The 15,644-nt window shown below is 37.2% G+C and overlaps 1 pseudogene; it reads left to right on the forward strand.

Annotated features, from left to right (window-relative positions):
- Positions 1–15,644, forward strand: part of LOC112929935 (dnaJ homolog subfamily C member 14 pseudogene) — a 66,633-nt pseudogene that overhangs the window by 50,409 nt on the left and 580 nt on the right.

Consider the following 15,644-nt stretch of genomic DNA (forward strand, 5'->3'; position numbering starts at 1 on the left):
AATGAGTTACTTTGCAGCCATCACGATCATTAGTTGTTAATGGATCAATGTTTCTAGTCCATTGATGACCAAAATAAGAAAAAAATAATTTACGGAAAAAAAAAATTTACAGGGCAGCCCGGGTTGCTCAATGGTTTAATGCTGCCTTCAGCCCAGGGACTGATCCTGGCGACCCGGGATTGAGTCCCACATCAGGCTCCCTGCACGGAGCCTACCTCTCCCTCTGCCTGTGTCTCTGCCTCTCTCTCTCTCTCTCCCTCTACCTCCCTCTCTCTCTCTCTCTCTCATAAATATATAAATAAATAACTTACCATCTTGAAAGGAGAAATGAATTTGATTTTAACTAACATATGTGGTTGTCATAAGATGAAAAATCTTTACAAAAACATCAACCTTTGACTGCCATTTACTGTCTAAAATTTATGTACTACTTTGCTTTAGTTTTTATTTACATTTTCAAAAAAGATTTGTTTACTTGAGAGAGGGAGAGAATGTGAGGGGAGGAGCAGAGGGAGAAGGAGAAAAACAGACTGCCCCCTGAGCTCGGAGCCCTTGGCCAGGGTTGGATCCCACGACCCTGAGATCATGACCTGTGCCGTAGTCAATAGCGGGACACTCACCTGACCAATCCACCCCAGCACCCCTGTCCTGCTCTGCTTTAAACAATAATTTTCTCAGTAGTGATATTTATATTTTGGTGTATCACCCCTGTTATCATTTCTGTTATTCTGGTGGGAAACAGATTTTGAGTGGTTTCATGATAGCAAAAAATAAATGCAAATGAATCATGAAGATTCTTTAAATGATTCTTTAACCTTATTAAAGTAGTTGAGTCATTTGTGTTTCCCTCCCACTGGGGCAATAAAAATTTCAGTCAAATTATTTTCATTTCTTCTACCAGTTTCTGGATTGCTTAAACCCAAAGAAAACTTCAGAGCATTGTTACCCTTTCAGGGTTTTAGAAATTGAATGTTTGACCTCATGTGGAAAAGATGGATTTGGCATTGTCTCATAGGATGGCTTCAATTTTCTTCTATATAATCACTAAAAGTATAGCAGGAGAAAATGAATGTTGGAATAATCATTAGAATGACCATACCAGGTTGCTTGACTGGCTCACTTGGTAGAGTGTGCAACTCTTGGTCTTGAGGTTCTTGGTTTGAGCCCCACATTGGGTGTAGAGATTACTTAAAATCCTAGAGAAAAGTGATCATCCCCATTAAAGTAACTAAAACTTTGAGCAATTTTTTTTTCTTCATTTCTGATGATAGGCTTTTTCTCTCTACCTGTCTGCACTTCCCATAAAATGCATTCTTGTCAGGAAATGCCCACTGAATTTAATTAACTGAACATCATCAACAAACCGGAAATATTAAAGATTTATTACTTCTCAGCATCTTCAAGAATTTTCAATCATACTGATTTGAGGACATCCAGAAGAGACCCTCTTGGGATAACTGTGTATCTTCAAATAATAACCAAAACAACAAACAAGTTTCCAGTCTGTATCCATATTACAATCAGGCTTATGAAAACAATGCCTAGTGAAGTTTCCAGAGAATATTTGATTCCCTAGGGATATGTAAACCTTGGACTTTTAATACCTCTTAAGTTGAGAATGTTAGGTCCTTAGCTTCCATGGGAGTATTCCTTTCATTAATGTATTGGATGCAAAGACAATGAGTCTACCTTGAAAGTTGGAAGTTTGATTCTACTGTTAATAGTACTGAGAATATCTATAAAGTTAAATTGGAAAAATCACCAGTATAATCATAGGTTTGTTAGAAATGAATTAGTGTAATACTGCCTTTGGATGTTTTAGATAGCTATTTTTAAAAAAAATTTTTAAGTAAGCTCCATACCCAGTGTGGGGCGTGAATTCACAACCCGGAGACCAAGTGTTGTTCGAAACTATATGAATCTGTGCAAAGCAAAGTGGTCTTTCTTCTCCAAGATTTGTAATTGAATTCAATGGGCATATTGTGATATTTGAAAATAAGCATCCACAAGAAACTATGCTGTGCATCTCTCATGTCAACAAATACACTAGAGAGGGATTTTAAGGGACTATGCCTCCATCATCCACAATGTGAAGATTAATTCATTACCTTAAACGTAAATTCTTAATCTGTTTTCTGCCAAACAGCCAGGAGTTTAAATGAAAATCTAACTAGCTTGCCTGATTTGGGTCCTAATTTATCCTCAGAGTCACGGATTTGCTTAAGTTCGGTATGAATGTATGTATTTTAAAACTTTGGGGATGCCTGGGTGGCTCAGTGGTTGAGCATCCACCTTCGTCTCAGGTCATGATCCCATAGTCCTGGGATCAAGTCTCACATCAGGCTCCCCAAAGGAGCCTGCTTCTTCCTCTGCCTAAGTCTCTGCCTCTCTCTCTGTCTCTCATGAATGAATAAATAAAATCTTAAAAAATAAAATTTTGCCATGAGTTCATCTTATCACTCAAAACAATGGAGTGTATGTCCTTGTTGATAAGGCAGGTATGTATAAAAAGATAAACAATTTCCTACCCAAAAAGCATAACTTAGATGACAAGTGGTCAGTGCTGACTTAGGAATATTTATTTCTTTTTAATGTTTTTCTGACTCAGTATTATCCTGTAAACTGGAAGCTTTCTGTTTTTGCTGGGGTTCTCCTGGGATATTTTTCATGTCTGTGGGCCTTGTAAGTTCTTTATTGGTGTTACATGCTATTTACATACAGAAATGGTGTCATCGTCTTTTCTAAAACATCACTCTACTCTTTGAAGACCAAGTGCTCCTTATGTTTCTCCCTCACTGTTCTTCACTGGTGGCTCAAATCTATGAGTGACTGAGAATTATCAATTTTCTGCATGGATAGGCAACCCAGACTCCCTGACTTATGATAAATAGCTTCTCATTTTTCAGTCTGACTTCTTGGTGGGGGGTATAGCCTTTTCTTTCTGCATGTTTTCAAAGCAACCTCAGTAATAAAAACTCACAATATTTTGCATGATTTTACATATGACTAAACACTATTTTTGTAATACTAAAATAATTTAGTGGTTTTCTGTCCAGTTTTAGGAGAAATAACCAGTTTGAGCATTGTAAAAAATTTGTAAGAATGAAAGTCTTAGCACTCTGGTATAGAATTCTAAATAAAATCCACCATAAGATATTTAGAAGTGTATGTAGGTTTATATTTTTGGTTTTGGAACAGAAGATAGGTGGGTGGAGCTCAGAGAACATGCTTCATTATTCATTATGATTCAGAGGAGAAAAAAAATCACTAAAGAAGCTGGGATATGGCCAGCAGAAATAGCAACAGTTCTTTGTGATAAAGATCCAGTGATGCATGGAAACTCATATTCCTAGGACTGTGATGTGAAACACAGAATAAAATTCCAAACATTGAAGATTGCCACTTAGCAGGGATTTGTGGCTCAGCAGCACCTTTCTTAGAACTAACTTACTAATCTTTATTGATGAATATATACAATAGTTATTTAAATATCTACTGTTTTTCTTTTGATTACAGCTATGTAAACTCTTTGGTTATACATATATTTTAAAATAACAGCTTTATTGAGGTATATAAGTGGTATACAAAGAATTGAACACAGTTAATGCATATAGTTTGATGAGTTTAGACATATGCAAGGACTCCTGATGCCATTACCACAATCAAGTTAATGCGCATATTCAGCATCTCTCAGAGTTTCCTTGTGTCCTCTTGATTTTTGTATATGTGTGTTTGGTTTTTGTTTTTGTGGTTAGAACACTTAACTTGAGATCCACTCTCAAGTTTTGAAATGCACGATACTGTATTATTAAGCAGATTTCTAGAATTTGTTCATTTTGCATAACAGAACTTCCTACCCATTTAATAACAACTTACTATTTCTCCCATCCTCTGGCCCCTGGAAACCATTACTGTATTCTATGCTTCTATTGTTTTGACTGTTTCACATACTTCATATAAGTGGAATCGTGCAGGATTTTCTTTCTGACACTGGCTTCATTACTTATACCACATTTTCCTTATCCACTTATATATCAATGGACATTTAGGTTTCTTCCCTGTCTTGGCTATTGTGAATAGTGCTGCAGTGAAAATGGGAGTGCAAATATATCTTGAAGATCCTGATTTCAATTCTGTTGGCAATATACCCAGAACTGGAATTTCTGGATCTTGTGGTAATTCTGTTTTTAATTTTTTTAGAAATCATCATACTATTTTCCATAGCTCCTGCACCATTTTACATTCCCAACAGCATACAAGAGTTCCAATTTTCCCACAACTTCACTAACACTTGTTACCTTTTGTTTTTCTTAATAGCCATCCTAAAAGGTGTGAAGTGATATTTCATTGTAGTTTTGATTTGCATTTCCTTATAATTAATAATGTTGACTGTCTTCATAAATATATTAGCCATTTATGTGATGTCTGTGGAAAAATATCTATTTAGTTCCATTGCCCCTTTTTCATCAGATTACTTACTTTTTAGATATTGAATTGTATAAATCTCTTACATGTTTTGGAAATAAATTATCAGACTTATTTTGCAAATATTTTCTCCTGTTCCATAGGTTGTTTTTTCATTTTTTTGATTTTTTTATTTGGCTGTGCAGAAGGTTTTAGTTTTATTTTGATCCACTTGTCTATTTTTTTTTGCTTTTTTTCTTTGCACTTTTGATGTCCTATCTAAGAAATCATTGCCTTGGACCAATGTCAGGAGGCTTTTGCCTCAACTTTTCTATAGGGGTATAAGATCAATATCTCTTACATATGTTTTTAATCCATTTTAAGTTTATTTTTGTTCATTGTGTAAGGTAGGAATCCAATTTCATTCATCTGCATGTGAATATCCACTTTTCCCAGCATAATTAGTTGAAGAGACTATTTATTCCTCATTGTGTGTTCTTGGAATCCTTGTCAAAGATCAGTTGATCATATATTCATGGGTTTATTCCTGGGACCTCTATTGTATTCCAGTGGTCTCTATATCTGTCTTTATGCCAGGACCATTCTGTTTCAATTACTGTATGCTTGTAATATATTTTCAGTCAAGAAGTGTGATGCCTCTAGCTTTGTTCTTTCTCAAGACTACTCTGGCTGTTCTGCGTCTTTTGTGGTTCCATATGAATTTTAGGATTATTTTGTAATTTCTATTAAAAATACCAGTGGGATTTTGGTGGCATTAGTGTTGAAACTGTAGATTGTTTTGAGTACTGTGGACATTTTAACAGTATTAAGTCTTCTAATCCATCAAAACAAGTTATTTTTGCATTTTTTCTTCCTTTAATTTCCTCCATTAATATTTTATAATATTCAGTGTACCTGTCTTTTACCTCCTTGATCCAATTTATTCCTAAGTATTTTACTCTTTTTAATGCCATTCTAAATAGGGTGGTTTTCTTAATTTCCTTTTTGGATAATTCATTATTAGTGTCTAAACTCTGATTTTTATTTGTTGGCTATGTGTGCTGCAACTTTACTGAATTTATTTATTTTAACAAATTTTTTATGTGCATAGTCTTTAGGGTCTTATACATATAGGATCATGTCATCTGCAAAGTGATAATTTTACCTTTTCCTTTTCAATTTTGATGCCTTTTATTTCTTGTACTTGTTTAACTGCCCTGATTAGGACAACCAGTACTTTTTTGAGTAGAAATGGTAAGGATGGGGGGATACCTGGGTGGCTCAGTGGTTTGGCGCCTGCCTTCGGCCCAGGGCGTGATCCTGGAGTCCCCGGATCGAGTCCCACATCAGGTTCCCCGCATGGAGCCTCCTTCTCCGACTGCCTGTGTCTCTGCCTCTCTCTTTCCCTGTGTCTCTCATGAATAAATAAATAAAATCTTTAAAAAAAAAAAGAAAGAAAGAAAGAAAGAAATGGTAAGGATGAGAATCCTGGTCTTGTTCCTGTTCTTAGAGGGAAAGCTTTCAGCTTGTCACTGTTGAGCATGTTGTGTGCTTATTGTATATGACCGTTATTGAGGTACATTCCATCTATACCGAGCTTGTTGAGCATTTATTATCATGAAAAGTTATTGAATTTTGTCAGACTATTTTTCTGCATCTATTGATATCATCACCTAATTTTTGTCCTTTATTTTGTTAATGTGTTGAACTTATCACATTTATTGATTTTTTTTTAAGATTTTATTTATTCATGAGAGACACAGAGAGAGGCAGAGACATAGGCAGAGGGAGAGGCAGGCAGAGAGCCTGATGTTGGGACTCAATCCCGGGACTCCAGGATCACACCCTGGGCTGAAGGCAGGTGCTCAACTGCTGAGCCACCCAGGCATCCCACATTTATTGATTTGTATGTGTTGAAACATCCTTGCATCCCAGGGATAAATCCCACTTGATCGTGGTGTGTGAACCTTTTAATGTGTTGTTGAATTGAGTTTACTAGTATTTTGCTGAGGATTTTTTTGTACTTGCTCATCAGGGATATTGGCCTGTAATTTTTTCTTGTAGTGTGTTTTACTTCCTTTGGTATCAAGGTAACGCTGGCTTCATAAAATGAATTTTAAAATTTTCCCTGTTTATTTTTTGAGAAAAATTTAATTAGTATTGGTGTTACTTCTTTTTAAATGTTTAGTAGAACTCACTAGTGAAACTATTTGGTTTTGGGATTTTATTTATTGAGAGGTTTTTGACTACTTATCTAATCTTATTTGTTTTACAGGTTTGTTCAGATTTTTTGTTTCTTCATGATTCAGTCTTGGAGGGGTGTATGTTTCTAGAATTTACTCATTTCTTCCAGGTTTTCCAATTTGTTGGCATATGATTTTTCTTAGCAGTACTTTGTGATATTTTGTATTTATGCAATAACAAAAATTGTCATCTCTCTTTTTCATTTCTGATTTTTTTTTATTTTAGTCTTCTCTCTTTTTTCCTAGTTAATTGAGCTGAAGGTGTATCAATTTTATCTTTTCAAATAACTACCTCTTAGCTTCATTGATTTTTATAAAATTGTTTTTCTAGTCTCCATTTATTTCTATTCTAATATTCATTATTTTTTCTCTCTGCTAACTTGGGTCTTAGTTTGTTTTTCTTTCTTTTTCTTTTTTTCTTTTTTTTTTTTTTTGTAGTTCCTTGACATGAAAGGTTAGGTTGTTTGATATTTTTCTTGTTTTTGAGATTAGTCTGTATCACTATAAACTTCCCTCTTAGGACTGCTTTTGCTTTGCATTCCAAAGATTTTGTAATGTTGTAATGTTTCCATTTTCATTTGTCTCCAGGTATTTTTAAATTTTTCATTTGATTTCTTCTTTGGCCCATTTAGGATATTTAGGAGTGTGTTGTTTAATTCTCCAAATCTGTGAATTTTCCAGTTTTCCTCCTGTTATTTACTGTCTAGCTTTGTATCATTGTGGTTGGAAAAGATACTTGTTATGATTTCAGTCTTTTTAAATTTGTAAAGATTTATTTTGTGAGCTAACATGTGATCTATCCTGGAGAATATTCATTGTACCCTGGAGAAGAATGTGTATTCTTCTGTTGTTGGGTGGTGTGTTCTGTTTAAATTTTGAGTTTATTGGTCTATAGCTTTCTTCACATTCACTCTTTACTTATTGATTTTATGTTTGGAAGATCTATTGCTTGTTGAAAGTGAGGTATTCACATCTTCTACTATTATAGTATTGCTTTTTCTCCCTTTATTTCTGTTGATAATTGCATTATATATTTATGTGCTCTAATGTTGGGTGCATAAATATATGAATTGTTATATCTTCCTGATAAATTGCCTCTTTTTTAATTATATACTGTCTTTGTCCCTTGTGATAGGTTTCTTTCACCAAAGTAGCAGGATGAAATTCTCCTTTGCAGTTGGTAAAATTTGATGATCACATGAAAGAATATGCACACATTTTGTGAGAAAATTGATTGTTGCTTTAACAAACAAGAGAGATTATCACTGATGTATTTCAAGAAGGCACATCTGGATGTGTAAGAAATGAGTTGAAGAAAAAATGGCAGAGTAGGGGGCTCAAAAGATTCAGTCCCTTTACTGAAGCAACAATTAAACTGTAAAAAAAAGTTGAGTATCAATTTATTTGGAGCTCTTAAATGTAATTAATATAACTTGCAGCTACCAAGGGAGTGTTTAATGAAGAAACATGCTGCTAAATTTTGCCAAGAAAGTGTTGTAATGTTTTGCTTACCAGATAACAATCTCCCATTCCCCCCTTGGTATTAGCAGTCCATAAAGATGGCAGCCCATGATTCTGGTGTGTCTTTCGGGTCTCAGAACAGTTTGTTTTTAAAACATTGTGATTGTATGTTTTTCCTGTATAGTGGTTCTCTGAGAGACCAACACAGAGGCACACCTTTGCTTTGCTCACCTTTAACTAGAGTAGCTTTCTGGTTGGCAACATCTGTTGAAATCATTTGAAGATTTACACCACCAGTAACAATCTAAAGCAAACAATCTAAAGATAATGGACAAGACACATTGTCGACAAACCCAAAAGTATGGAAAGGAGGAATCAGAAGGAAGGTATTTAGGGGAATAATGGCTCTGTAGGGCTTTCATATATACCAAGGAAGCTGGAGTGTTTAGCTTATGCCCCAGAACAGGACATATGCTTAGTAAAGACCTAAGAAGATCCCAGATTTTGCACTTGTGTCTGATTTATGGGCTCTGCACAAGCAGAAGGTGCAAGCTGAGACAGAGTTGTAGCCTGCTTAATGCTGGAGGAATATCCCAACTCAGAGCCAATATGCAAAGACCAGGAGAGTATTTTTTTTTTTTTTAAATCTCCAGGTACATAAGGATTTCCCTATTAGGTCACTGGCTGACCACTAGGATAATAGGACAGAATCTTCAATTTACCACACATAACAGAGAATTCAGTCTTTAAAGAAATCATTTGAAAAAATCACTAAACAAATGGACAACTTCAGCCACAGTAGTCAATAGCAGAAATCCTGGAGAAGAATGATTTCCAGAGATACCATATCAAAATATTTGAAATACCATTTTTCAAAAAAAAAATTACACAGTATACAAAGAAATAGGAATGTATGGTTATGCACAGGAAAAAAAAGGTTGACAAAAACATTCCTGATAAATGCCAGATATGGACCAACTAGACAAAGACTTTAAATCAACTCTCAGAGCTATGCTCAAAGAGCCATAGGAAACTATGGACAACAGTTTAAAAGTAAAGAGATAGAATGTATAAGGAGGAAACAAATTCTGGAGTTGACACTACAATCCCCAAGATGAAAACTTCACTAGAAGCTTTCAATAGCAGATCTGAGCAAGTAGAAGAGAAAATGAACAAACTTGAATATAGGGCAATTATTATCTAGTTTGCAGAACAGGAAGAAAATAGAATTTAAGAAGAATGAACAGAGCCTAAAGGGACCTGTGGGATACTATCTTTAATAGCACAATACATATTATGGATGTCCAAGAAGAAGAGAGAATAAAAATGGCAGAAAGAACACTTGAATGAATAATAGCTTATTACTTTCCAACTTTAAAGACAGTAATGACTCTACCCATCTAAGAGCTCAACAAAAACCAAGTAGTCTAATCTCAGAAATATATACACTGAGACACATTGAAATCATCCATCAACAGCTGAACACATAAATACATTGTGAAATACATATTATTAATTATGTATATAATAAATGTTTATTTCAGCCATATATAGACTGTAGTACTGATACATAGATACATGAGTGAACCTCTGAAATACTTTGCTAAGTGCAAGAATCCAGAAAGAAAAGATCACATACTGTGTGATTCCATATATATGAAATATCCAAAATAGATATTCATTAAAACAGAAATCATACTAGTGGTTGCCAGAGTCTAGGCAGAGGGGGAATGATAAGATTTGTTTAATGGTTCCTTGTTTACTTTAAGGGTGATAAAATTGTTTTGGAACTAAATAGAATTTGTGGTTGTACAGCATTTAAATGCACTAAATCATATTTAGTTTTTCACTTTAAAATGGTTAATTTTGTATTATGTGAATTTCACATAAAAATGATTTAGAATTAGATCTTGAAGGCTAATAAGAAAAATATTAGAATAGCTTCTGCATGAAATAATAGAGTAAGACTTGGATATTGACATTTTCCATACAAAGTACCACTGTGAGAGATTATGAGAAATAAAATAATTAGTATTTAAAGTACTTGTCTGGAGGGAAGAATCAGAATTTAGACTATAGTGACTTAGTGATCTAAATAATTATAAAAGAAAAAATGAAATTTCAATAACAAACTTAGTTGCTTTTGTATTATTATATAGATATTTATAACATATATTGACCTTCAGCCAAGACAATTTTGGCAGTAAGAATTACAAAATGTCAATTCCAGGTCACTGGATATTAAAGATATTAAAATATCTTTAACATACAGAGCATAAATATTTATTAATTCCTGGTGGTAAAAACACAGTGTTGTATTTTTTCTTAATTTTTTGATCCTTAAAAAATTTTCCAAAATAAAAACAATAAATGAAGGAAAGGAGAGTAAGTGAGTCTTAATAAAAATGAGAATACAGGCGCCTGGGTGGTTCAGTCAGTTAAGCATTTGCCTTTGGCTTAGGTCATGATCTTGGGATCCTGGGATTGAGCCTCGCTCAGTGGAGAGTCTGCTTCTCCCTCTTTCTGCTCATGTTCTCTCTCTGTCTCTCTTTCTCTCTCTTAAAAAAAAAAAAAATAAGTAAATAAATAAAAATAAATCTTTAAAAAAATGGGCACACAAGGAAGAATAAGTTAGCTAATTTCTAGTTGGGAGAAAGATGAGAATATATGTGTATAGAGGGACACTGTTATTTAGTATGTTTTAGTTCAGGCTGCATAACAAAATACCACAGACTGGGTAGTTTATACAGCAGAAATTTATTTTCTCAAAGTTTGGAGGCTGGAAGTTTGAGATCATGGTATCATCATTGTTGGGTTCTGGTTAGACTTTCTTCCTAGCTTACAGAAGACTGCTTTATTGTTGTGTCCTTGGTTGGTGGATAGAACTCTGGTTTCTCCTCTCCCTCTTATAAGAATAAAAATCCCATTGGATTAGGGCTGCACCTTTATGGCTTCATTTAAGTTTAATTACTTTTGCAAAGTAATTACTTTTGCAAAGGCCCTATCTCTGTATAGTTACATCGGAGATTAGGCTTCAACATATGAATTTGGGGGAAGAAGGCACAAAACCATTTAGTCCATAATAAATACATGAAAATAAAAGAACACAATTAAGATGGTGGGCAGAGAGGAAATCCCTGATTGGACATTGTCACACAAGTGATTAGATGGCATGGAATCAGAAGCTTCAGTTGATCTGACAGGAATATGGCAATCCTTCTCTTCTTGAAAGAGAGGAAGAAAAACTAGAATTCACAGGGAAATTTAGAGGCCATGAGGAGAGGAAGTAATTAGAGGATCTTTAAATTACATGGTCTCAGTCTTTCAACTAGTTTGTAGGTGTATTCATTTATCAAGAGTCAGAGATGCTGTGATTAAATTATACCCTGTGGAGTACATGAAGAGTTTGAAATGGCTTCCATGGTCATTATAACAGAAATTCAGCAAGAAGTGTATTTTTTTTTTTATTGTAGAGGAGCAGTGAAGGAGCACTTGAGGTTAGAAAACATTAATTTAAGGATGTCTGGGTGGCTCAGTGGGTTAGCATCTGCCCGGTTCAAGGCATGATCCCGGGATCCCAGATCGAGTCCCATATCGGGCTCCTTGCGGGAAGCCTGTTTCTCCCTCTGCTTTTGTCTCTGCCTCTCTCTTTCTCTCTCTGTGTGTGTCTCTCATGAATAAATAAATAAAATCTGAAAAAAAGAAACATTAATTTTTAGTGGATTTTCAAAGTAAATGATCATGATTTTCTTCTGATCAAGTCTTAACTGAAAAGCTTGGTAATTGGCATGACAGACCTGGTAGTGCAGAGCATGATAGTTTCCATGTGAAAAAGAAAAGAAGAACCATGAGAGTAGATAGCTAGTAGTTGATGTAGTTGTTTCTAGCTAGACCATGATACTCCTCAGCTGAAGGTAAAACCACAGAATATCATCAGACTGTGATTGAACAAGACAAGAACAAACACAAGAATTCTGTCATCATGCAACCACAAACATCCCCTTCTTTCAGCTAACATAGGTAATTGTTGCTTCCTGCCCAGTAATGACTTTAGTCCCACTCCTTTCCTCCTGCCACTTAGGAAATTGTAATGACCCAATCTTCAAGTTATTCTTGCTTTCTTAATGCATCCCAGAACAGACATTCACTTTTTGAGGGCATCCCTAAATCCATCAGCATAAATTCAAATCCTAGAAAAATCCCCCAAATCCTTATTTTTTTTCCCCAAATCCTTATTAATGGAGTATCTCACTGTTCCTCCTGATTTAGTCTCCCATGTTGCAACAACAAATTTCACTTTATTGACTGTCGATGTACTTGATGGTTCCTCTCTGGAGAATGTCAACATAGGGCACAAAATTTGACTTTCATCATTAACACAACTGCCTGTGTGGTCCAAGCCAGGAAGACACTAGTGAAACCAAAAAGGATCTAATAGACTGATACACATGAAAGCCTGACAATAGCACTTAGAATAATGGTGGAGATCTGGTTTAATGTATAACAGACTGGACAGGGAACCTGAGAGGACAGATTTCACACTGATGATGACATCTTGTACTGAACACTTACTATTTTATTTACAGCTGTAAACACTCAGTAGACTATACTTTGATTAAAAACTAATCTGTGGGGTGCCTGAGTAGCTCAGTCAGGTAAGCATCTGCCTTCAGCTCAGGTCATGGTAAGCATCTGCCTTCAGCTCCCTACTCAGTGGGGAGTCTGCTTCTCCCTTTACCTCTGCCCCTCCCCCCACATTCTCTCTCTCTCTCTCTCTCTCTCTCTCTCTCTCTCTCAAATAAACAAAATTTTTTAAAAACTGATTTGTATTTTGAAGATGCAGCTTAGAGCTCCTTCTCTTAATCTTTTATCTTAAGTAGACATTTGCACATCAATTCCACCACATAAACTATGTCAGAAACACAAGGATCCTGTAATGTTCTCTCTCTTTCTCACTGACCTACTTAATAAGTATTTTTTAAAAAGATTTTATTCATTTATTCATGAGACACACACACACACACACACACAGAGGCAGAGACACAGGCAGAGGGAGAAGCAGGCTTCATGCAGGGAACCTGATAAGGTACTCGAACTCGGGACTCTAGGATCACACCCTGGGCTGAAGGCAAGTGCTAAACTGCTGAGCCACCCAGGGATCCCCGACCTACTTAACAGACAAGAAATTAGGAGGAACCATTGCCAAAGAGATAAACTTAAGGAAGCGCTTTCTATACTCTTTTGGCATGGCCAGTCAAAATAAAATGTAATTTATTTGTTTTGTCATTCAAAGACTACCCTTCCCACCACTTGTCAATGGAGAAAAAAATCACTAAATATTCAATTTTGTTTGAAGATAGTGTGATCCAAAAATATTGAGGAGCATCATTCAGATATGCAGAAAATGCACATTATTAAATTTTGAAGAAAATATTTAATCTTTCAGAGAGCCTTCCCTTCCCCTTGCTTCCTTCCTGATGGTGATGCCAGGGTATAAGAGGGAAGGATTTTAACTATCTCCCTGACATGACAAAAAGCCAAAGTCCTCAGATTTGATACTCTCTATTCTTCTAGTCTCTGGGATAAGATTCTTTGTAAACATTGGGTATGATTAACCCTGCTCACAGCCATGGCTGAAGTCTCTGGTTCAATTAGTAATCTTATCTCTTAATTTGGTTAGAACAATTGGACCTCAACTTGGTCTCCAGTGGTGACAAGTTACTGATTGCAATTGATCCACCATAGCATCTGCTGGCTTGAGAGCTGCGGTGAGCCCCTTTTATCAAGCTCTTCAGGTCTTCCCTCTGTCAAAGCCCATTATAAGGCCAAGTTCCTAGAGTCTTGTTTAAGTTTGAAGGGAGAGGCAGCCCAAGATGTGACCTTTTCAGTGGAGAGTGAAAGCATTAGCCCTCCTCTCAGCCTTACCTTGTCCTCTGTGGACCCTGAAATACTTTCATTCTCAGGACTCAGGGAGGCCTGCTCCCAATAGTACCTGCTGCCTCATAGAGCACTCTAGTCCCAAGTACATATAGCCCCCAAATGCAGCCCACTGGTTGAATCCAAGCCATGGCCCCCCAAAGGGTCCTGGACCCCCAGGGATGGAGAAGACCCTGATCAGAGTGAGGCATCTTCAGAAGAAGAGTCAAGAGTAGATCAGGAACTCTCAAGAGAGAATGAGGCTGGGTACCAGGAGGATGGGAACCCTTCTTTTCTTTTCATTCCATCTGCTTGCAACTGCCAGGGAACTCCTGGAATCCCTGAAGGACCTTACTCTGAGGGAAGAGATAGCTCTTCTAGCACATTTTGCCACCATTGTACCTCTCCAGTTTGGGGGGGAAGATGAAGAGTTGGAAGAGGAATATGATGAGGAGGAACCTCTTAAGTTCCCCAGTGATTTTTCACGTGTGCCCAGTGGGAAGAAACCTCCAATCCAGAAACAGCGGCACCACATTCTGACCAAGGAGGATACTCGGGAGGTGGATGCAGAGATCCCAGATCCTCTGGCCCACATCGGCTGGGCCAGAAACGAAGTCAGACAGATAAGCGCAGAGGCCTGGGATTATGGGGAGCAGAAGAACTGTGTCAGCTTGGACAGGCAGGCTTCTGGTGGCTGATTGAACTGCTGGTATTGGTGGGAGAGTACTTGGAAACTTGTGACCATCTCATCTATGCATGCAAGCAGCTGGAAGGCAGTGATGTGGACCTTTTTCGAGTCTGGTTGGGAGTCTGAGCAGGGCGGCTGAGGGCCTGGGCCCAGGTGATGTTCCAATTTCTGAGCCAACGATGTTGCTATGGGGCAGGGCTGTTCACCTGTTGTCTTAGGCTACTGGTGCTTTGCTACTCCTGGTTCTGGCCCTCTTGTTGGGCTGTCTACAGTCTGGTGGGACTGGATGACCGTTTAGGCTGGAGGGGTAAAGCCAGTTGGCTCTTTTTCTGGCTGGGTTTTCCCACCTTGCAGCATTGCCTGATTCTGTTAAGAGATAGCAGGCCATTGCAGCAGTTGGTAAAAATGTTTCAGTAGGGTTGGCTGGAGTTGCCTTGGGTCAAGCCAAGGACTAACAGGCAGGGGAATGCACCTGTAGCTGGTGGTCACAACTGCCAGCCTTAAGAAGAAGTAGCTCGACTCTTTACCATGGCTGGGGTTTCTGAGGATAAGCTAAACCCTTTTCATGTGTTGGGGGTTGAAGCCACAGCATCAGATGTTGAACTGAAGAAGGCCTATAGGCAGCTGGCAATGATGTTCATACTGACAAAAATCATCATCCCCGGGCTGAGGAGGCCTTCAAGGTTTTGTGGACAGCTTGAAAGTTGGAAGGAATATGAAATGAAACGAATGGTAGAGAATGAGCTAAGCTGGTCAGTGAATGAATTTCTGTCCAAGCTGCAGGATGACCTCAAAGAAGCAATGGAAAAAAAAGAAGAAGAAGAAGAAGAAGGAGGAGGAGGAGGAGGAGGAGGAGGAGGAGAGGGGAGGGGAGGGGAGGGGAGGGGAGGGGAGGGGAGGGGAGGGGAGGAGAGGAGAGGAGAGGAGAAAGA

Source organism: Vulpes vulpes, chromosome X (genome assembly GCF_048418805.1).
Source record: "Vulpes vulpes isolate BD-2025 chromosome X, VulVul3, whole genome shotgun sequence".
NCBI classification, from domain to species: domain Eukaryota; kingdom Metazoa; phylum Chordata; class Mammalia; order Carnivora; family Canidae; genus Vulpes; species Vulpes vulpes.